The sequence below is a fragment of the Oxyura jamaicensis genome, chromosome 6 (assembly GCF_011077185.1).
Source record: "Oxyura jamaicensis isolate SHBP4307 breed ruddy duck chromosome 6, BPBGC_Ojam_1.0, whole genome shotgun sequence".
Taxonomy (NCBI): domain Eukaryota; kingdom Metazoa; phylum Chordata; class Aves; order Anseriformes; family Anatidae; genus Oxyura; species Oxyura jamaicensis.
Genome location: NC_048898.1, coordinates 34,970,536 through 34,994,694, shown reverse-complemented (window position 1 = coordinate 34,994,694; position 24,159 = coordinate 34,970,536).

The following is a 24,159-nucleotide window of genomic DNA, read 5'->3' as shown; positions in this document are numbered from 1 at the left end:
TGCTCATCTGTATCTGGCTGGCAGAGATCATTGTGCCTCTGGGTAAACCTTGAATAGAAATTCATCTGCTTTGCAAAAAAATGTATGAGCCTCAAAAAAATGTGTGAAAGAACATGAATAATGACTTGAACTTTAAAGTTCCTAAGACTAATCCATGTTGCTCATAAGTTTTCAAATTCCCCCTGTACAACAGGCAAAAGTAATAAATGTTGCTTTTCTCCCCTCTGTCCTTTGCAGTGCAACAGGCCCTGTTGCGGTAAGAGCAGTCCCAGTTTCACGTGTGCCTTCGGGCACCGAATTGCGGAGTTCATTCCAGCTTGGCTGCAGCTGACGGGCCAGCCATTGCCGCACGTCGAGTGGGCAGGACAAGCATCTGTTCTTTGGATGAAGACGGAAAAGACGTATAATGAGTTGGCCCCTTCTATTGCTGTGGGGGAACAAAGATAGGCGTTGCTGTCCTTTTTATATACCACAGAAATGGCAGAAATCTGTCACCAGAAAAAAAAAAAAAGGTTGTTGGCTGATATTTCTTTTTTCCAGTGTGTCCAGAATTAATTGGCTTGTGTGTCTGCTGGCAAAGTTACTCCTGAGAGGAGGCTGGAAGACAGGGTTATTGAAAAATAGCTCCTTAAGGTGTTTTTTTTTTTTTTTTAATTATTATTATTATTATTATTATTATTTAATTTATTTATTTTTAAATCAGAAGGCAAGTATTTCTGTTTTTCGTGGGTAACGCGTGAAATTCCCATCACCTGCCATCATCTCATCTCACAGACATTGAGGGACAACTTGTGATTGTTCTCTGCAAAAACCCTTGCATTGTCAGGCTGCCTGTGGCAGTCATCAGCTGGTTTTCAAACGCTTAATTAAAGGCTCTCAGCACATACCTGGTACATAAACTGTTTCTTTTCCGAAGCTGTCTATTTGATGAGAATTTTGGAGAAATCCTTCTACTCCTTGTTGAAAAATAATTCCTGTATTTCATATGTGTGGGTACAAACACAGTCTGTCTTTGCAGAAAGCCTCCCTTCGCCAGAAACAAGTGGCACTGAGCTTAATCTTAGTGAATTGAGCTGAGCAGGTTAATGCCATGATATCGTAAAAGTAGGAGGGCTTGTTCATGAAAGTTGGATCCCTGCTAACCAGCCTCTTGTAGTCCTGGGCTGAAAAATAGGCTGTGAACAGCCAGAGGTGAACGAACTGCCATCACCACAGAGAGATCAGATGTCTCTTGATTGCCTGTCCTTCGTAGAATGAGTCTGCTGCTGAAAGGTTGGGAAATGTGTGCTCCGTTCAGATAACTGAATACTTTTTGCAATTGAAATGACTGAAGTCTTATGTTCCTAATGATGAGAACAGCTCTGGTAATTGAAGGCATGTGGAGCCGTATGTGTGTGGTGTGTATGTGGGATGATCACTGGTCTCAGGCTATCTTCTAGTGGAGCGATTTATATGCCTAAAAAATAAATGAAAAAAATCATATAGCGATCTTGCTGACAGCCTCGCGAGGAAGTGAGCTATATGCTACAGAAAAATTCTGCAAAGAGGATCGCAGTCTGCTTCCAGCTAAATATGGAGAATTTGTCCTAGCAGCTGTCACGCTTTGACATGGTTTTTAGTCAACAGTGTTGTCAGCCATTTTTCAAGATGTGTGACTAAAGCCAAACGTGTTTTGGGAATATGCTTACAAGTAGAAGTGGCCATCCACTTCAGTAGTATTTGCAAACCCTTTTGTTGCCTTCCTCGTGAATATCAAAATGAACATATTTGCCCCACCTCAGATGCATCCTGTTTCCAGGAGCAGAGGTGAGCTGGCCATGGCTTGCTCTCCCGTCTGTATTTCCCTTGTGCTTTTTTGTGCTAAGAATTGTCTTTTTCCTCTGGTCAACAAAAGTCCACATAAAATATTTTGATTCTTCACCAGTAAAGTACAGAGATGCTTTTCTGGCTCTGCATAATCCATTCTTTGTAAATGGTTCCATCTTACAATGTCCCGTATATCCTTTCTGCTTTATGACTTTCTGCATGCACACATGGCAGTACGTGTTTTGCGGTGTTATGATCCCCTAACTCAAAAATGCATTATTTTGAGGAGACTCTTCTCCCAACACCATGTCAGAGCACTCTGTGCAGAGGATGCTTGGAGGACATCAAACAGGTGGAAAGGAGACAAGCTCTGTTAAAAAATAAACAGGAAAAAAGCAGTATTTTTATCCTTTTTGATATTGCAATTTTATATTACAAAAGTCCTCTAGCCAGAGAGTGACAGAACATGCATTTTTTCTGTTTCCAAATTACCTTTAAAACAATGGGTCTGTCCTTTGAATAACAGTTTTGAGCAGTCATAATAACGATCTTTTCAAGCAAATACTAAACATGATGAGAACAATTCTCTTTCATTCTTTAGATCTATTATTCACCTGACTCTTCCATTTTATGCTTTGTCCAAATCACAAAAAAAAAATTAATTAAAATATTTGAAAAGAAGAGCAGTATATAAAAGCAAACAGAGCAATAAAAGGAACACAGAAGACAGCGCCATGGAAATTTGGTTGGGTAATTCTCACAGGGTCTATACTTTGGAAATCACTACAGGCAAAGTAACTATTGAAATTAATTTTTAAAATCTGATAAATGCACTGGCCTTCTATTTTAACTTGGGTACTTAGGTAGATTGAAAAACGTTAATACTTCATTTTAGTGTCTTGACCTTCCAAACAGCACTGAAAAGATTTCAGGCTGAGGCCTCAGGCCGGCAAGCATTGTGCACATCAGCTGCTCCCCCAAAGGCCTTGAGTGTCTCAAACCTATCAGTGGAAATGGGAGTTTAGACAAGGAGGGCCAAAAGGTGTGCTGAGATGCAAGGTGAAACACCCAGCTGGGTGTAAATTTAAGCTGCTGGCTTTCCTTCAGCTTGCAGCACGTCAGCAAACTATCCGAGTTAGAGCAATGAACTCAGAACCTTTCCTGCCTTTAAAACAACGCAGGTTTCCCTGTCTTGCAGAAGCTCATGTTGTTCTTGTGTCTGGATAGCTCTGCTGCCACCAGCCTTGGAAGCACGGAGGATCCACAGCTGCACGTGCAGATGAAGATGTGCAACCTGAGCCCACCCAGACGTGGTAATTGCAGTGAGGAGGGAAGGATAATTGGCATCAGCCCTTTGAAGAGTTTTTATTCAGGTTGATTGACCCTGCGAAGTTAAGAAGTCTTATTACATCTGATAAATAGTGGAAGAGTGAATTCATTGAAGTCGAGGAAGTAAATTTGTACGCGTGTAACTTAGAGAGGTCAGACCCTGGCTGGATCAGCATTTCAAAGGGGACCTTCAAGAGAAACACATGAAAAGATCCCTTCCTTCATAACTTAATAGCGAGGCCCCGGCTCAGCACGTCCCAGCGACGGCCCCTCACTGGGGTCAGCCTGGGCATGGTCTGCGTGCACTCGGCAGCATTTCTGCCTGAGCTCCCACCACAGGGAGAGGAGGGCATGGTGACGTCCCCATAACTCTCCTGCCTTCAGGCTCGACCCTTTAGAAATCTGCTCTGACGAGGTCTTTGCATTTTGAATGTCAATGAAGCAATGCTTGACGTGATTCCATTTACATGTATTAGGCTATTACTGTACCATATAAAATACTCAAAAAATAATAAAAAAAGTCAATACATATTCTCCATGCCCCAAACGACAGAGATGTGGGGGCATGAAAACAAAGAAAGGTGTCTGTACCCATGAGGTCCTCCCGGCCTTCATCAGTAATGGCGTTGTGGGAGAAATTCTGAGGGAAAAAAAAAAAAAAAAAAGGAAAAAGAAACCACATGTGTTTTGTGAAGAGCATAGGTTTTAATCTCTGGGTTGAAAGTATTTATTATCTAAATCTATCTTGTATGGTTGCTTTATGATGATTTCTCTCACACTGTGTGAGAAAGGCTTGCTAGAGATGATCCCGTTGCCCTGCCCCATTGCTAGCAGCACTGTTCTCCATTTCTTTCCATCCCCCCAAAATTGTCCCACCTTTGCAGCTTTCCTGGAGCAGAATTAGTACCTAATTATTTCAGAGTTGAAGAAATAGTTATCTCCAACAATGACAGTAACAGGAAAAATAAACATTATATCCTTCAGAATGAGCTGAACCAAAAGTGCTCAGCAACATCAAAGTATGGTTTTAACGAGAATGTTACATTTTAGTCTGAGAAGACAAGAGGGAATAGGGTTGAATTAGAAAATTATCAATCACCAGAATTTCCTTTTGAGGTCAGTACTGAGATATTCTATCATCATCTTTCCATTAGAGACAGAAAGTCACATGTTTAACCTGGCAAGAACCACGACTTAGTTTGAACTGTACTTTGATTGAAGATTTCTTTTGAAGATCCACTACTTTATTTGAGAGTATCAGATAGAATAAATAAGAGGAGCATCAGTACAGACCATGAACTGAAAGATAAATGCCATAGGATGTGTTCAGAGCATAGTATGAAATTCAGATCAGTGGTACATATTTGAAACAGCACTACAGAGAATGTAAGCATTTAGAAATGAATGTCGAAATGGACTCAGTACATGGCAGAGGAGGGAGAACAGATTAAAAATGATTTAGAAAAATTCTTGCCTCAGTCCAGTTTAACATGTTTAACACATATTTAAAGTAAGACTAGGCCCTTATAATTGTCCAGGCTAATGTCATACAGAAAAACAGCAACGGCATTTCATGCCCTATTCTTGCATTGTGTCCAGGATTTCTGGTGAATGCATTTTATATTTATGTTTTTTTGTTATCTGTAAGGAAGCTATTCACTCTGGATTTACGGTTTGTTCCTGAAAAATACTCTTCTGTATCCTTTGACAATGATCAGTGGGTTTTGGCCCTTGCTATTAATTTAGATTCTGCCAGAGGTCAAGTGGTCTCTGGGGAGGGAGTCTGGAGATGTGTGTGGCTACTTGCGGGGAAGGATCTTTCTCCATCTTCTTCTTCCTGCCCACATGAGTCATCTGTTCTTCCCGGGCATCTTCTGTGTTTTTGAACAGGCTTCCAAGACTGGGATTTCAGTTCAAAATCATGGCCAGCATTCATTACGAACATGATTTGAAATAATTCCTGCATTACCAGTGTGGGTTTTAGCTGGCTGTACTATAACTTGTTATCATCCTGAAGCTGATTTTAAAGCACAGCCAAAATAAGAATTTTCAGAATTGTTAATCATAAATATTCATATTGCAGCCTCTGTTCAGCAATACTGATCAGATCTGTAACAATGGGATGAATAATAAGAGCTACTAATCATTGTAAGCCTGTGGCTTTGTCTTCTAACAAAGAGAGCGGTATGTATTAGTCTGCTCATGAACACAATTAATTACATCAGTCGTCATTTCCTTTCCGTGCACAGCTGCTGGCACTACCGGCGGAGGAAGGGGTGAGAGAGCTGTGTGAGTGCACCAACTGTGTGATTAATGTCACTGTCAGGGCAGGCAGAGGAGAGCTTCTCCCTTATCTTCTGCTGCAGGACCAGCAGACAGAGCTCAAAATAATGATGTGCTTCTGTTACTTTAAAACACGTATTAATGACAGTATGTTTAATTAAGCAAATTCTAGAGATGCATAAGGAGAAATCATTTTCTGTGTTTTAACATGGTTTAGTGTTGTATGGAAAATACTCGAGAGTTGAAGTTTGATGTCAAAGGGTTTGCTTTTCACCCGTTTTCCCTCTGGAGGACGGTTAGTGACGATGCAACCAGCACCTGGATGGGAGCTCCTGCAGCCTCGTGCACCTCAAGCCATGCCAACACATAACACTTCAAAAATCAAAGCACCCCGAGAACCAGCTAGCCGGTTACCAGCCACTGTTATCAAAGAAAATAAACAGAAATCAAAATCTATAGATGTCCTACGTGAATACACTGCTCAAGCTCAGGTTAGCTGAATTTGATAGAGGCAGCAGGAAAAGCACACAGGGATAGGTCCTGGCTCCTGACAGCCTGGTTAGTATTAATTCTCATTTATAGGAAGCATGACCAGCAGGCGAAGGAAGGCAATTCTGTGCACTGCCCCGTGAGCCCCACCTGCGGTGCTGCATCCAGCTCTGGGCCCCCAGCCCCAGAAGGACACGGAGCTGTTGGAGCAGGGCCAGAGGAGGCCACGAGGACGCTCGGAGGGCTCCAGCCCCTCGGCTGTGGGGACAGGCTGAGGGAGCTGGGGGTGTTCAGCCTCAGAAGGCTCCAGGAGACCTTGTAGTGGCCTTAAAAGGTCTTCTGAAGAGGATGGAGAGAGGCTTTTTACACGGGCAGATGGTGACAGGACAAGGGGGAATGGTTTAAAACTAAAAGAAGGAAGATTTAGGTTAGATGTTGGGAAGAAATTCTTCTCTCAGAGGGCAGCAAGGCCCTGCCCAGGCTGCCCCAAGGAGCTGTGGGTGCCCCATCCCTGGCAGTGCCCAAGGCCAGGCTGGGGGGCTTTGGGTAGCCTGGGCTGGGGCAGGGGGCCTGCCCATGGCAGGGGGGGACTGGGTGGGCTGTAAGGTCCCTGCCAACCCAAACCGTTTGGTGATCTATAAGGACTCAGCTAAAGTAATGTCTCCTGTTACTGTACACGGTTATTTTGGGGAAAGTTAACATGAGCTGCAGCTCTGCCACAGCACTGAGCAGGAGCAGGTCAGGACCTAGTTAGGGTCTCATCTTTGGTATGTCAGGCCTTGCCTTAGCTCAGAAATTTAACCCACAAAAGCACGCTAATCTCTCTCATTTTGGGGGAAATCAGGACCTGGTGGGACACACACCCACAAACTAAAAGAACAGCACCCAAAACGTGCTTTTATATCTTGCCATATCCATAGCCCCTCTAACTCCCAAATACTTCAGAGACCTGTTTACAAATATTGAATTATTTCTGACTATGGGTCCCTGACAATAGTGGCTTTGTATGGACAGCAACTGCCTGGGGATTGCTCTGTTTTATGGAGCCATGTTTCAGGAGAGCGGCCTCAGGCCCCGAAGGGGAAGGTGGGTGGGAGTGCAGGCCGCAGCTGGGAGAGGCCAGCTCCTGCAGCGCCTGCGGACCCCTTCCTTCAAGCCAGCACCTGGAATCAGCTGTAGAGGCTCCCCAAAGGGTACCCTCTAGACTAGAAGGACATCCAGGAAGTTTAATTTTTATTGATCTCCCCCCTTCCCCCATTAAAATAGGTTAAAAGGCCTAATTGGTTTCCCTTGAAGAGAAATGAGCTCTGGCTGGTTACTTAGCAACAGGCGACAATTTGCCTTTTCCTCTCTATTCAGGAAAACTAGATCCAAACTTTACAATAGGACGTTCAATTCATGTTTATATTCATCATAAAAAGGCTCTCCGATACTGTTTTGTTAGCCTTTAAAAGCAGCACACACACACACACCCCGCTGAATTGTCCCTTAATGACCAAATATATCAGAGACAATTCCCACAGTGTGGTGTGCATGGAGGGGCAGGTAGCATGGACACTGGCTTCTCATGGCATTTGTACCAGCAGAGGAAACAGCAGGTCCCCTGCTGAACAGAAATTGTAAATAGGCCCCGTCTTGCCCAGTCCTGGCTGTGGCCTTCAGCCCCCAGGCCGAGCGGGGTGCCAGGAGGGCTGGGAGGAGCAGGAGGGGCTTTCTGGATGTTTCAGCCCCTGTTCTCCTGGGGCAAGGCTCTTTGGTGGGCAGCACAGGAGCACAGGATTCACTGGCTCAGCACATTTCCTGGAGCAACTCGGTAGTTCTGGAGGCTGTTTCTACAGAATTTTGATCGTGCAGAAGAGACCAGTGGTCACTCTATAGTGTGGCTCTCCAGCAGCTGTCTTCTCTCTGAATCCACTGAAAAGACATGAAATAGTTTTCTGTTGCCTTTGTGTACACAGTTTTTGCACAGCCATTTTCATGGGACAGGCCTTTCTGGTAGCATTGACATGATGGTGCTGTGCTTGTGCATCCCATGGACAAGCAGATGGTGCTGCGGCATACCTTTCACCTTCTGATGGTGATTTCCAATTAACATCAGCTTATCCCTTGATGACTTAATGATCTTATGGGTCTTTTTCAACCTATAGAATTCTATGCTGCCTTTGTAATTGGGCTTCCATGTCCCTTTTCCTGTTATTTCCTGAGCCACCTTATGCTGGTCTTTGCACCAGCCACCCTCCTGGTTCAGTTCTCTGTCCCCAGCACTTTCTTCCCCACACCTCCAGCCCTGGCAGGCAGAGCTAGAGCCAAGAGCTTGCAGAAAACAAATTGCTAAAAGCTCGCAGTTGATCCAAGACAACCGAGATATTTTGGCACTCTGTTTCACAGAGTCTCTGTGGGAAATTAAAAAAGGAGGTGTGCTGCAGCCAGGTTCTGCAAGGGCTATTTCCCATGCCCAACAGCAGCAGATTCAATATGGTGCACGCTCTGCTGTAACAAACTGCGGAATAAGGAACAGCAGGAAAACAGCTGCAGTCATCTTTAATGGAGTTGTCCATAACACTAAACCTTTCCAACAAAACTTTATTACCATTTCTAAATTGTCTGCTCGTGTTTTGTTTAATATGGGTAAACAATAAACTGTCTGTGTGCAGAGATAAAAGCTTCTAACGTTCTCACAAGCTCATTCAAAACATTCAAACATCTCAAATGTAGAATAGTTATTAAAAAAAGGAGAGGGGAGAAAAGCCCAGATACATGTTTGGTGTAAAACATCGGCCAGGCTCACCAGCGGTGACACCTGGAGTTGGTGTCCCCAGGCAGGGCTGAAGAGCAGGGCTTGCTAAGAGCTTGCTTATTTCTGTGTCTCATCTAGGAAACCCACGAGCTGGCAGAACCTCGGCCTCTGCAGTTGGAGATGAGCACTTTGCACCCCTGCGGCACCCACCCCCGCCTCGCAGCCTTCCTGTGCCCCCGTGGCATGTGTCCTGGTGCAGAGCTGCAGCCAGCCTGGGGCTGGGGGCTCCGTGCCACCAGCGTGGGATGCACAGGGACAAACTCACGGTGCTCTGCTTGGAGCTCTCCTTTGAGTCTCTCCATGCAGGGGGTGCCAGGTGGAGGCACGCTTGCCTGTGGCACTCAGCAGCCACTCAGGCACTCAGTAGGACGGGGAGCAGCAGAAGAGCAATGTGCTACTCGTGGCTTGGCCCCAGACATAACAGCAAATTACAACAGTGCTTTATTTAGCAGTCTGGAAGCTACCACTAGCTTTGCTTTAAAAGACGAACTCCAACGAGAAGACTGCCAGATGCTTAGCTGGTAGCAGGACATCTGTGACAGCGTGAGCAGCGAGCCCTGCGCTGAGCTACAGAACTGGCCCTGCGCTGCTGGGGGAAGCCAAGCGGCTTCACTGGACAGCAAACCTTGGTATAGCTCCACCACTAAATGGCTCTGTAGGCAATTTGCATTATGCCAGACATTATTAGAATTGCATTATGTTCTTCAGCTGACACAAATCAACAGTTCAATATCCTCACATGACGCTTGTAAAGCACCATTGCTATATCTGCCCCATCCCCAGAAGGCTGTTATTCCTTCCTAGGTGTTTTTGGAGGAGGAATAGAAACTCTGTGCTACACAAAAGAAGTAGTGATAGTTGTAATAGAGCAACACCGTAATGTAAAGCTTCTTTTATTAATAAAAACCTTAAAATTGTACACAGTAATAATGGTGACAGGCAGGTGAAGAACTGGTGAGGAGAATGAAGCGCTTACTACAGGAATGAAAACATTATTTCTTACAGCACCGATCACGGTGACGCTGAAATACATAATACTGTATGTTTGATGTGAAGAGCCACGATGCTAGACCTGCAGATGGCTTCATCTGAAGTTAATGCAGGTTCATTGAAGCAGGCGATGGATGAGCTCAGCCTGCCAGGGCGCCCAGCGTGCTCGTGGGGAAACAACAGCTAGGTGTGTGCTCAGCCTCCGGCTAACAATCCTTCTCATTCCCAGGACTGTGCTGACCTGAGGCTCTGACCGAAGCCCCGTGCAGAAGTATGCAGTGAGGGTCCCCAGGGAGCAGGATGCTGGCGGAGCTGCAGCTGGGCAGGCAGACCCCTGCCCTGCCGTCCCCGGGGCATCGGTCACCGGAAAGCCAGGGGCACACGGTGCCTCCAGTTCTGGCATGAAATGGTGGTGAACTGAGTTCTCTCCGTGTGATTTTTTTAAACTTAATGTTTTCATTCTCACCTTTCACAGTTTAGTCTGCTTTCCCCCACTTTGGTTGGTACTTCAATGCGATCCCATACAGCCCTTAAGGAGATGAAGAACTCCCTGGGGTTTCTGGGAACCTTTTTTTCCAACCTTCTGCTCAGCGTTTGGCAGGATTAAAAACATCCAATACCTTTGAAACCAACAGGAGGTTTCTGCAGGTTTCAATTGGGTTTGGAATAAGCCCTTTCTCTGTTATCTGGAGGCAAACCAGAAAGTCTGAGGCCCTTGCAGGTCCCTGCAACTCGGCTGACGTGCGGGCAGGGGGCAGCTCGCAGGGCGCAAAGTGCCTCGGCTGCAGCACGGAGCCCAGCTCCTGCATCAGGTGAGGCTGTGGAGGCTTGCTGCTTATCACTGCAGCATGCAAATTAATTCACTAAAATGTATTTGAAAATATTTCTTTTTGGAAGGTAACAATTTTGAATGTGTTTTTCCTTTGACTGTACTTTATTTCAGCTTTATGCTGAAATATGTGGTCAGATGCAGGCATGCGGCTGTGCACACTGATATTTTTCTAAGAATATCTTGCACCTGACAGTCGTACTGCCATATAGAGGATTTGCATAATAATGAATTTATTCCTCAGGAGTGTGCCACAGATCAGAGCAGATGAACGCTAACTGGATCTGGAAATTCAGAAAGATGAACTTTCTCCATACACAGCTCCATTTTAATCTTCAGAAGTGAAAACGCACTGCGTGACAGAATTACTGTGGTCTTGGAATGCAAAACCAAAAGGCTTTATTTACCAAAAACAGAGAAATAATGCAGTGATGTGGAAAGAAAGCCACAAAATGCTTGTATACTTCTGGAAATGTATACATCTGGAGAGGGGAGACATATAATATCACCGGATTAACCTTTGGGAGATTTCCAGCAGCTGTTCCTGATGCTCTCATGCTCAACCCAGTGCTGAGCACTGCAGAGTGAACTGAAGTTACTGAGATAGTCATCACTTTTTGAGAGCTCCTCTTGCTATTTTTCAGCTATTAACTTCTTTATTCACACTGATTTCATCGAAGCTTAAGTCACTGTTTCAAAATCAGACAAAGACAGTTTTCCCTCCAGTTTACAAATTTTATCACCCTGCAAGAAATCAAGGTACCCCAAATAGGATCTTGGTAGAATATGGGCAATCTGCATATTTATTTAAAATCCTTTACGTAAAGATTTTGAAGCTGTAAAGCTATAAGGAGGTCTGAACATAGCTAAAGGATATATATATATATAACACTGTTTATCTGATGTACATTTTGTTAGCTGAAAAAATTGGTTGGCATCACAAAAAAAGTATGAAATGTTACATGCCTCCAGTCCTGGAATAAAATGTTAATAAACTATTTTCTTTTTCCAGACCTTCCCCCTTTTTTTCTTCTTGTTACTTGATGACTTTGTTCCTACTCAGCTGTGTTTTTTATGTCTCATCCACAGCTCTCTAGGTTTCCTTTTGATGTGGTGCTCTAGAAGCCTTCTATAGATGTCAGGTTCTTGAAAGAGAAAAAATTTTACTTTCTGAAGGACATGCTCTGTTTGCAAAAGACACAGTTCCTAAAGTATTGAGAAACTCAAGTGACTGCTTCGTCTCTTGTAAGACTCTTTAAAAAAAGAAAAAACTATTTATCTATAGATGAAAAAGAACTGGGCCGTTCACTGACTTCACGCTTTCTCTTTTCCCTACTCATTAAGCCGATCTGCTGTATAAAAACTTCTGAAACATATTTTATAATCAGGAAGAGATGATACAATATGGTTCAAAATAACTTTCAGGCTGGGAACCATCGTAGAGATGCAAGCTCTGATTTTGTACATGTCGGAAGTCACCCACTGATGTCCGTGAGAGTTTCCGAAGGACTTTGGATTAGGGTAAAGGGACGGGGGTAAGACTGGGCCATGCACCAGAGAGGGGCTTGAGAGAATGAGCTGTAGAAGGAAACAAGAAGCTTGGCGGTATAAAAGTCATTGTCTGTGAGAAAAACAGCTATCGTTCTGGCTTATTACTGGGAACGGTGCATGTCTGCTAAATGGCAGACTTTGTGTCTGTGGAGGCGGCATGGCACCACCATGAACCCTTTCTGTGTCTGAGCTGACTGCCAATATTTTCAGCAATTCTTTCCAAAGCTTTCCTTCCCACATCCCGTGCTCTTTTCACTGAGCACACTTTCACCTGCTGCAGAGGGGAGGGCAGGCAGCGTGGCTGCGCACAAAGCACCCTGGCCGTGCTGGCGCAGACCCTCGGGGGGCTCTGCCTGGCGGTCTGTCACCTGCCTTTGTCCCAGAACAAAAGCCGGTGCCTCTCGCAGGGGCTCTATCTATTGGGTTTTAGAGGCCAGAAAAAGATCCGACAATTTCATAAAATGAATGTAGGGATGAAGCAATAAATACTTTTGCCTCCCTTCCAGGTCTCTTAATCTGTCGTTAAAAGAGCTCACTGCCTTGTTTCCGGACTTACCTTTGCAGTGAGAAAGCAATTAATCTGACACACAAGAGACTGCAAGAAAACAAATACATCATTTTCCAAAACAGCATTCCACAGGTTTTGTGTGTGCACCATGTGTAATAACAGCTCCAAATGCCATGCTGTTTGCTGTGAAGCTTACTGAATAAAACCGATTTTCTCACACGTTTATGACCACTTTGTTTGTAAATTAACATCCTGATATGCGTCTTCTGATATCTGTAAGCTACTTTTGTAATTTTTACCAATGTTTCCCAAAGCTTTAACATCAGTATTAATTAGGCCCATGTCTTATACTGCAGTTGACTGCAATAAATATGACATCTTTTTATTGTGTCTATTTCTCCTAAATTCTAGAAAAATATCCCATCATTATTTTATTTCAGAGTTTGAGAAGTAGGTTGCAGCACTGAGGTATGAATGTATATACAGCTATAGCTATTTTGGGAAGGGGGAACTGTAATGTCATCAGAGCTGTCAAGAATGTGCTAGAGCTGTTTGCCAGACATTTATTATTTTGTATGGAATCTTATATTTTCTTTGATATCACACTCTGTTGCCATTTTCTCCTGATAAAAAAAAATAACACAAATCTCCCATTTTTTGCTACATCTCTACTGAGTCTCTGCTAAAGATTTTTATTAAATTGCCTTATTCAAATTATAACCACGTGGCATTTCCAATTAAGAGTGTCTTAACTCGTGTGAAAATGAGCTTTAGACACCTAGATGTAAGTGTCTGATAAAAAGCTTTTTTGGAAACAGCTCTGAAACTGGCACAGATAATCCCCAAATATTTTCATTGTGACTCAGACTTTGTAATTAGACTAGTTTTAAGACTTTTTTTGTGTGTGTCAAGACTATTTTGTACACTGTCTTTACTATCTGTTAGAGTAAGAATGGTTCTTGTGTCATGAAAGAGCACTGCTGGAAATGGGATCTCCCTTTCTGGATAACAAACCGTAGCTTCAGAATGAATAAATCCGCTAACTCACTTGTGTCTGCCAGTAGGACAGAGGGCTATTAGCCATGAATAAGGCGGATCAGCTCTTGCTCTGTAAGCACGCAGGGAAACGTTCCTCCTTGGGAGCCAGGGGCAGGTGTTCTGGATGAAGGTGTAACATTCACACCCCCTGGGAACAGAAAATCTGGGATGGCCAGCTCTAAGCATGGCAACCCTTCCTCACCCACAGTCTGTCAATTTACAACTGGCTCAAGTCTGACTTTTAATATACCTCACAAGGTTTTCCACAGAGTCTCCCTCTCTTCCAAATAGTAGGAAACAACGGTTTGGTGGGGCCAGTCTGGTATTGTTCCTGAGCATTGTCTTTCAGGGCATGGTGTGGTCAGTGCTGAACGCTGTTTTTCAGGGAGGACAGAAGGAGTTTGGGTCTGTCACAGCATGATATAAACTACTCTGTACACCACAGAGTGTACAGACTGCGTGCCAGTGCACTGGAGAATTAAAAAATAATTCAGTGACTTTAAATTGTATGGAAATGAAAAACAAGATTTTCAAAAGCACTTAAGAACTGAATTCCCAAGGACATCTGGGCAGTAGTTTGCTGATGTGCTTAAATTTGTCTAAACCTCGACTCCAGTTTCTCTACCAATTTTGCATTAAGTCACCGGTGATTTAGGGGCATACATTTAATTTTCAAAGACCATTTGGGACTCTTGGCTTTTTCTGAGGGGGGCGATTCACACCTTCTGACTGCAGAAGCCAGCTTCTCTGTGTGAGTTTCACATCTGCTGAGACAGTTGTAGTGTTAGGATGCCGTCTCTTGCACATAAATATGCATGACAGATGAGCGTGGAGCTGTGCCAGCCGAGGCGCTGCCTTACACATCCATATTGCCTGCACTGCGCTCCTGCCTGAGATGTTTAATGGAGCTGTCCAGAAATGTTTCTGTGCAAAACACTTTTTTTTTTTTTTTTTCTTTATTTTCAGGAGTGTTATTTGTTGAGACTGAAGCTCCTCCTCAGAAATAGCCGAATCTCCTGGAAAGTCCCCAGGAGGAAGGAGGAAAACCGTGCTCACCCTGAGGGCTGGGGCAAGCACAGGAGCACATCCCAGAGGCTCAGGTCTGCCTTTAGGTCTGGTCTGGAATCAGACCGTCTTCCCCATCCCTGGAGTGCCTCAAGCCACTGATGCTCACAGACAAGTTGATGGCTCTTCTGCAATTCATTTCATAGCTGCCCTTAGGGTTTTGCTGTTCCAGTGCTGTGCCCAGCTCCCTGCCTGGGCCGAGGAGGGCAGCACAGCGTGGGGCAGGCTCGGGAGAATCAGCGCTCTGCGGGCTTGGACCAGGAGATCTCAGCCCTGCTGTTTAAGCTATTGAAGCCCAGAGGGACTCAGAAGTGTTTTAGAATAAAATTCAACTCTTACAGGGTAGTATTTGGGTGCGGGAGGGATTTTTCAATAGAGTGTAAGGTTAAAATAAATAATTTATCTTCAAAATTGCCAGTCTGATTTTCCCATAACAGACATTAAGCTCATCCTGCGGTACCAGACATTCGGCACGGTTACCCAGGCACTTCGGAGGATGTTCTGTTTCACAGACCTTGTAGTGTTGCTCACAGTCTTTGCTCACATCCACACAATTGGGTAGCTTGCCTATAAATGCAAGCATACTTCTGGGCAGTGGATGTGGGGAGAAAATAAAATTGTTCCAGCCCAATGGGATGCCAATTTTCCAAGTTCTTTTTTAGAGATGAAATCTCCCTTAATAACCACGCAAATGTGATCCAGAAGATGGTGAAAGGGAAGGGTAGTTGCTTCCACATTCACAGAGTACAAAACATATATCCTGTCTAACAGGCAGAAGCAGCAGCCTTGGACCTTTTAAACACTTGAATTTATTGACTGACAGCCTCCTAAACAGCCTGAGGTTTAATTTGGTAGCTGTCAGGCAGTACAACTCAATTCTTCAGCATTTATCATAAACACAAGCTGGCAACTTGTCAGAAGTTACAGATTTCTCTTTTACTTAATTTTGGGGGCATAGAAGTCGCAGACTCCGTCGCACCAGTGCCACCGCGGCGCAGCCACAGGCCTGGACACAGAGGCCTTTGCTCTGAGCTGTGTGCAGGCCCTGCTCCTCCTTGCTTGGGGCTGGCACGGGGGGAAAGACTTTAACGGAACTTCAGACCCCAATAATTGCATCTCGAGGGCCGTGCTGGCCCCGATCCGCGTGGGTCAGTGTGCAGGTGTGGTGGTGGGGCAGGGTGGCCGTGGTGCCCCCTGGACTTCTGGTGGCACGTCGTGGACACAGCCCAAAGCCCCGCGCAGCTGCACCCCACTCGGTGCTTTGGAAGGACCTGCTTCGGAACGAGAGGAATCTACCTTTTGGCTTCAGCTTCTTCCCATCTGTTCTGCTAATCTCTTTGAACCTGCTAAGCAGGGCCAGGGAGGGTTTTTGGCTTTTGTTTTGTCAGGCGGGGATGGTTTGATAGACAACGAAACACTTCAGCCGCAGCAAAAATCAGAAGTGTTCATGGGAAAATAGTTTTGACAGGCCTCATTCAGCGAAGCCTTCAAGTTCTAATTAAATAGCCCACCAGTGCGGATTCGGAACCCCATCCCGCAGCCACCGATGAGCCTGTGCTCGCTGCCAGCAGTGGGGGAAGGCACGGGGATGGGCAGGGGCGCGGGCAGAGGGCCCCACGCACGCTCTCGTTGCCATCCTCGGGCTTCTGTGCAGTGCCAGGGTGCCAAAAATACTTGTTTCAATTGGCCACATCTGTTGTTGTCAGCCAAGCAACGGTGTTTTTATGATCTACTACACTGTTACACCTCCACAGCAGTGGCACTACACATTTACTATGGCAGTAAAATCCCTGAACGTTGGCTGCGGCCGGTGCTGGCCTGACCACGTGCAGGCGAAGCCCATGGAGTGCTGCGGGCCTCCGATGCACTTCTACTGACCTGGGACAAATTCGGTACCTGAGGGACCGTGGTGGCCTGGGGGCTGGCTTCCCTCCTAACAGCTAACAGAGCTGAGGGATGGGGACCGTCTGATAGACTAGGATGCCTTTTATTTTATAACGTCTTCTTGTAAGCATCATTCAAATAAAACAGCCTCTTCAGCTACTGATGATGGTCTGTACCTGTCCGATAGCATTTCATTGCCAACAGGTTTTGTGGAATGATTTCCCAGCTAGTGGATCCCAGAGGTCTCCTATAAACACACAGTCAGGATCGCTTTGGAGACAAGCCCGAGTCGTTTAGCCCAGCGCATCTTGCCAAAGGACATCGTCCAGAAGGGGCTGGGGGCAGAGGAAGAGGCGCCTACCGCTGGCTCTGCCCATGGCCGGGCAGCCTGGGACATTATCCTTGACCGAGCTCCCATCATCTGAGCAGCCAGCCTTAGGGGAAAGGACACAACCAGCAAGCTGTGTGTATTGCAGAAAATGATGATTTTTTTTTTTTCTTACAGTGAATATGCTTGTATCCTGGTAGCTGTACTCTGCTACAGCCAGTCCCATAAATCCTATCTCAAAAATAATGCGACCCAGTAGAATACCAGTGCATTGCTTACAATTTCTGCCCGAGAGCTAAATTTTTCATGTGAAAATGCATAAAATTCATAAAGCACATAAAGTGCTCTGCACTAGTTTTTATGGGGATGTTCACTGTCATTTAACAAAGGATAACAATAGTAAATCCATAAGGGTGGGAGTTCAGTAAGTTTGCCGTGGAACATAAATTACCTAGTTGTTTAGGTAATTACCTAAATTAACTATGCAATTCACATTACTTTGCATAAATTATGTGCTTTAGCCTAATGAATCCCCTTTATTTCTGATAAACGCCTTTGCCTAATCTTCATTGATCCACCTGGCACCCGTCCCTGCCGCCCTGCACCCCGCTGGGGCTGAGCTGGGAGCTGTGGGCTGGTGCTGGCCACGAGCAGGTCCTGCCCTCGGGTTCGCCCCTCTCGCTTCAGCATTGGTGTGTCCCTGTGACCCAAGGGATGTTCTCCTTGTGCTGGGTGGGTGCACAGCAAGTGCTTTGCATTCTCCCCATCACCTGTTCATCATCATTAGCACCGCTAATCATCATCCCAGCAGCCCAGCCTTCAGCCTTGTATAAAGCAACTGCTTCCTGGGTGCTGCTGGCTTTGTGCTGGATGTCAGGCAGCGCTGGGCCTCCTTAGCCAGCAACCAAGTTGACGCAGGCAGGCTAAGAAGCAGGACAGAGGGATTCGCGTGGTGCTGCATGCACAGAAGGTAGGTGCTGGCTGCTTCAGCTGTCTTGTTTGCAAGCATGGGCACAGCCAGGTGCAGTGCTTGCACTTAGAGGGTGGTTTTGTATTTAGGGAGCGTTACAGGCAGGTTCACGTGGTGCTTGGCAAGAAGTTTGCTGCCAATGCAGCTGGTGGGGCAGAGGGAAGAGCTCTCTGCTTAAGGAGAAGGCACAGAAAAATTATTCACTTGTGCTTCAGTTTGTCTCTGGCTGTGCTCAGCACAACAAACTTTAGAGATTAAATATTTGTTTGTATTTAAAGGTGTGTGCGTAAAAGCATACATGCAAACATAAAAAATGCCTGTTCTGAAGGCAGAGCATATTAGTCAGAGGAAAAAAGTCTTGTTCCTTAAGTAGCTTCATCTTCATTAGCTGTTATTTGTAAGCCTCCCTGGCAGGGTGGAGAGGTGTTCTTTTTATTATATATATATATATATAGCACTATATATACTATTATACATATAACATTATATATATCATACAGTTTGGGTGCTTACCAACACTGTAATGTAATAAACTTGTCTGCTAGTACCTAAAGGGGGCCAACAGGAAAGCTGGGGAGGGACTCTTTCTCAGGGAGCCTGGTGATAGGTCCAGGGGTTATGACTTCAAACTGAAAGAAGGTAGATTTAGATTAGATGTTAGGAAAAACAAACAAACAAACAAAAAAACTTAGAGGGTGGTGGTCCAGAGTGGGCCCAGAGCTGAGGGATGCCCCCAGCAGCTGCTTGAGCACCTGCCCTCACCTTGAGCTGTAGGAGCTGCAAAGCCTGCCCTGGCTGGGTCTTCCCGTGCCAGCAGCACTTGTGGCAGTGCTGTGCATCCCCTGGGCAGTGTGCTTGGGCCCCTGGCACCGAGCTGCTGCCTTCTGGGCTGGGGTCGGTTCTCCCTGGAGAAATGGCACGTGGGTCACCTCTTCCTCTGCCGCTGCAGGGGTCTAAGGGCCTCTAGACCTGCTGGAGGTCTCGCTAGGCTGATGCACGCTGATGGAGAGAAGGCAGAGCAGCTGGCAGCTATACGAAGCTTTCATGTTTTTGGCATTTGGTTTTCTTAAAGTGGCTGTAATGCTGCTTGTTTGCCCATAAAGAGCATGGGCGAAATTAAATTTTGGAAGGTGTAACTGATATGCCTGCAGACAGGATGTAAAAGATTGCAGTGCCGTTTGCATATTGTCCGTTTGATTCTGCCCTTGGTAAATTATGTTATTTTCATTTTCTCTTATTATAACTGCAACTTTATCCTGGCTCATGTTTTCATCTGTCAGCCGGCATCTCCGAAGGCCAAGGATAATTCATTTTAACTGCAGCTGCTCCTTGCACTCTGGTACTGTGACTCACTGGTTTGTGTTGTAATTCACAACACATTCCACCCAAAAGATGGCATTTTGGGTGCTGTTCTGCTAGCACAGTGCGATGGAAGCTATCGCTCCTGTTTTCTTTCATAACAAGTTCATCCCTGGTCAGAGGAGATCAAGCTGAAATACAAAGCCTGTAATTATCAATAATGCAGTTTGAAGTAAACCAAAATCCACTCTCTATTAGTGTCATATGTTTAAAGCATTTTTTTTTGGCTAGATAAAGCAATTCCTTAAAGAGTAATATCGCAGATATGATAAATATGATAACTTATTTTTGGCCTGGCAATTTTATGTTATCTGTGCACACAAGTACCTCCTTGGCTGATTGCTTGAGGTATTAAAGGGAATAAAACCTGGCATCAGGCATCAGAGCAACTGTGAAATGGGGCCAGATTTCCCATATGTATGGATATATATGCATGTATATATATTTATTATATATTTACACACACATTTGAAATGGCATCACGGTGAAAACATGCTGAAAAGACTGGAAGCTTCTATAACCTCAGTTTACTGCTGGGACAGTACCACAAAGTTGGCAGGTAAACATGCATTACCTGGAGGTATTTTTCCAAAACTTTCCAGCACTGCAGCTTTCCCACCAGGAAAAAAAAAAATGTAAGTGGGAGAAAAGGGTTTTATTTCTTTTTTCCCCCTAGCTGTGCCTCCATTGGCCCTGGCTCTGGGCATCCCCATGGGGCAGTTGGTGGCTGTGGATCCTTGGGGTGTGACATCCCCGTGTGCTGGCAGGGAGCCCCCTGAGCCTTTTTACCCCAGCTGCTGCTGGGTCAGGCACTGCTGCCATCGGGGGAGGCAAGAGCAGGACGTGTGCCTCCTCGGTGAGGAGGTGCTGGTGCCCCCCAGCATCTCCCCAGTGCTGCCGCAGCCACTGCTTTCAGGGCTGTCCCTAAGGGTTTACATTCCATCCACTTGAAGGACCGTATTTCAGTTTTATCCAGACTGCTAATAAGGGGTTTAAGCGTGCTGGCTGTATAAAATAGTGTCATTTTTCTTCCTTCACCGAGTAGTGGTGCCAGGCCTTAATGGAGAGCTGTAACCTGGTTTCTTTCTCTCTCGTTTAAAAAGCAGCTTACATCAGAGCTGGGAGATGTAAAAGCCTGACATTGGATTGCGTTCATTGATCATGTCCCTCGTTTCATTAGGCGTCCGTGGCTTTTATGTCCTGTGGCTTGTATCACTTTTATTTTGCACAAATTGCTTGGAAAGTAAGCAAAGAGATGCTGTTGTGTTCGGGGGTGCGTTGCACCCCCGTGTGAGTCGGGGTTTGCCTGTTTGTCGTACCTCATTCCACCTCTCTCGGGGCTCGTGGCGTTATAGGGGGGGTGTTTGGTGACTTCTAATGCACAGAGACAGTCGCTGGTCTGAAGAAAAATATTTATTTTGCTATTCAGGAGAAATAGAAAATGAGAGCACTGGAAGCATAGAAGCTGTATATATGCTGTATCCCTTTCTGCATCTCACCTTGTACACAGCCCTAATTTGACTTGATTTCCAGTTTCCACCCTCTAAACCTTAACTTTACCTCCACATAGCTCATTCCAAGAGGCGATCAGCAGCTCTGCTTGTCCTTTACGGGAGGCCATCCTCTCGCGGGAGGTTTCCTGGGCTGGGCAATGGGAAACCCTCATGGGACAGCCAAACCATGACTCGGGGACTTCACTGTTTTCCCCCGAGAAATGTGCTCCTCACAATTGGGTTAATTAGTCCAGGAGCTACAACTTCTTCCACTGGGTTGTTTGTCCTCATTACAGCATGCATATAGCTATATGTCCGGGTTATTCCACTCCCATTACCCCTGGGCAGAGGAGGGACAACTCTGCCCTGTGCTGCCAGGCCCCGGGGGACACCAGCACGCCACGGCCGTGCCCCTGTCCCCCTGTGCTGGTGCGGTGCTGCTGGAGGCCCCAGGGTGCTGCGTGCTCCAGGCCGAGCCACGCAGGCACTGCAGGAGGCCCTGAGGCTGCAATGCTCCCCTTGATTGTCCATAGCCCCTTCCTCTTAGAAGCTGGGACTCTTCTGAAAGTAGCATTGTGGCACAGAGCTGTGGGTATGCCTAGAGGTGCACTGTAAGCTGCAGGAAAGAGGATTGCCGTCACCTGGAGCAGCTGAGGGGTGCATCAAAATCCATGTTCTTCCTGCAGGATGTCCTCCGAGGCAATCAGTGCCTGTTCTTCTGTCGCTTTTTGCACAGAAGAGCCATGGAATCCCAGCTGTGACGCCTCTCGCACAACTTCTTCGCTGCCTAAGTTGTCTCTAAATATAAGCTAGTACATGCTTAAGAGATCTGGTTTTGAAGAGGTTGGTTTGAGCTTTGGTTTTGGTGGGTTTGTTGCCTGACTCTGAAATCTCTCTTGGTATTGACACAAAGTTGTCTCTTTTTAAAGACAAAGGCATGTTATGGTATATTTCTGTACTTATAAAAAGAATTAGAAAGTAGGCCATGAAACACAGAGAACACTTATGAAATAAAACAATACTACTTTTCTGGACCAGTATGTTTTTTTTCTTAAAGTTCATTTTTTTTCTATTGTACCTTATAGATAATGGCAAGATACCAATAGAAAGTATTTTATATCTTTAAGTACAAAAATCAATCTCTAGAAAGAGTTAAGAAAACAGCTTCCTGGAGGAGCCAAGAGTATGTGCCAGAGCAAGTGATCCTGCTCAGAATATCCTGCTCAAAATATCCTGGGAATAAACACTTCCATAAAAACTCCTAGAAACTAAACCACAAGCGTCAAACAACACTTAATATCTCCCAGCACACTGATAACTGCTGTGTTAAGTCTAGATATAACACAATGAGAATCTGGATAAGTAATTGTTTAATAACACTTCTTCCTATTTTAAAAGCTGAGGCTTCAGCTGTGGCTTTTAAATAGCGAGGGCAGTGTGCTGGGCTGTGTCACGTTTCCAAAGCAATAGACGTGATGGGGGATTTAGGGCTCCAGAATCTGCAAATGCTTCCTCCGTGGGACTTCTTGGCAGCACAGCAATATATCACCTCTTCCTATAAGTCTGTCTTGTGCAATCTCTAAACAAGTAAAATACATTTTTTTACTCCCATATCTAAGTCCCTAAATAACCTGAAAACTCATTTAACCACCACACTAATAAAATGTAATTCTAATGGATTGGGGGGGGGGAGAGAAAGCAAGCTGCTCAAGCAGCTTTTTATCAAATCCTGACAGTTTGACAAAAGCAAAGCATTTTGGGGGGTAGGCACTTAGATTTTGGCCAGATTCCCCCTAAAATAAATCAGGGCTCTGAAGATGACCTGCCTGTTGTATTTTGGCTCTGGCAGCCCAGCCTGCCTTGGGCAGCATCTGAAGTTGCAGGTCATCTAGTGTAATCCTCAGCTCAGAGGGCTGACTTCAAGGATATATCGTGTTTTTCAGGACCCTGTCCAATTGGCCTTTGAAAATCTCCAAAAATGCTGAGTTTGCCCGACCCTTCTGGGCAACCTCCTCCAGTATTTATTTCTGTCACTGTAAGCAGGGATTCTTCCTTATGTCTATTTGGAATCCACCGTTTTGCAACTTCTCTTTTGTCCTCTTGAATTTTTCATCAATTGTATTTTGTGGTGAAACGTTTGGTTTTATTAGTTCAGAATTAGGAGTAAAAACATATACAGACTTTTTTCTTAAAAAAAAAAAAAAAGCTGCTCCACAAAACAGAGGAGTCATGTTCAAAAGCAAATATAAATATAGAGGCTGCGTGTGCTTGGATCCATCCAATTGGTCTTTCGGGGTCTCAGTGGATTTCTGCGTGAGCAGCAGGGTCTATCCTGGTGCATGTGACTGTAAGAGCAGTTCAGGGATCATAGAATGGTATCAGAACATGCATATAAAATAATTCATAATAAACTTATTAAGATTCCTTCATATAAAATCCCATTTACATCCTTTATTTTCTGTTGGGAAATTAAGGATTTCTAGTAGTGAAATTTTTTATTCTTGGGAGACTCAGCATTTGCAGCCTTCTGCTTTCAGCATCTCTGTAGCAGGGTAAAGAACAGGGCAAAGTAAGAGCTGGCCGTGTTCTCAGAGATTAAAAACCATCACCAGGTGAAATCCCCCCGTGGTGCTTCCTGCTGTACCTGTAGCCCGCGTATGCTGGCATGGGGTAAGGAAGTCCTTATTCTGACACAGATTCAAAAAGCAGAGCAGATGGTTTTGCTTATGGAGGTTCCCAGATCGTAATCACAAAGGACAAGTCAAGCTGAGGGTTTCTAAAAGGATCCTAGGAGCTCTGACACCACACTGCCAGGGGTAACCGAGCACGGGGACCCCAGCTCACAGCAAGCTTACTCAAATCACTTTGTGCTTCGGTGTTAACGCCTGTTGTACAGGTTCCCTGTGTTCTGCATTGCCGTATCACAGAATGGCCGAGGCTGGAGGAGACCTCTGGAGACGATCTGGTCCAACCCCTGCTGAGCAGGATCACCCAGAGCACGTTGCCCAGGTGGGCGTCCAGGCGGGGTTTGAATATCTCAAAAGGAGACTCCACGGCCTCCCTGGGCAGCCTGTCCCAGTGCTCTGTCACCCTCCCAGTAAAGAAGTGTCCCTTCATATTCAGCTGGAACCTCCTGACAATATATTTCTGAGGAGCTAAACCTAAGCATGCTCCACTGAAATCAAGGATTTAAGCCTATTTAAGCCATAAAGAGCTTGCATCTGAGCTTCAGTATCGAAAGCTTCAGTAATAATGAGTTATGACCAGAATACTTGAATCTTTGGGACTTGGTGGTAGCACATAGCAAATTTTTGGTAGCAATTTTTTTTTTTTTTGTATATTAGGAGTTCTGGGAAAAAAAAATCAAACTCTTTTCCTGCGCTGTCAAGAGCCATCAGTAGATGTCAACATACAGTGCCAGAAGTACTATAAATTCCAGA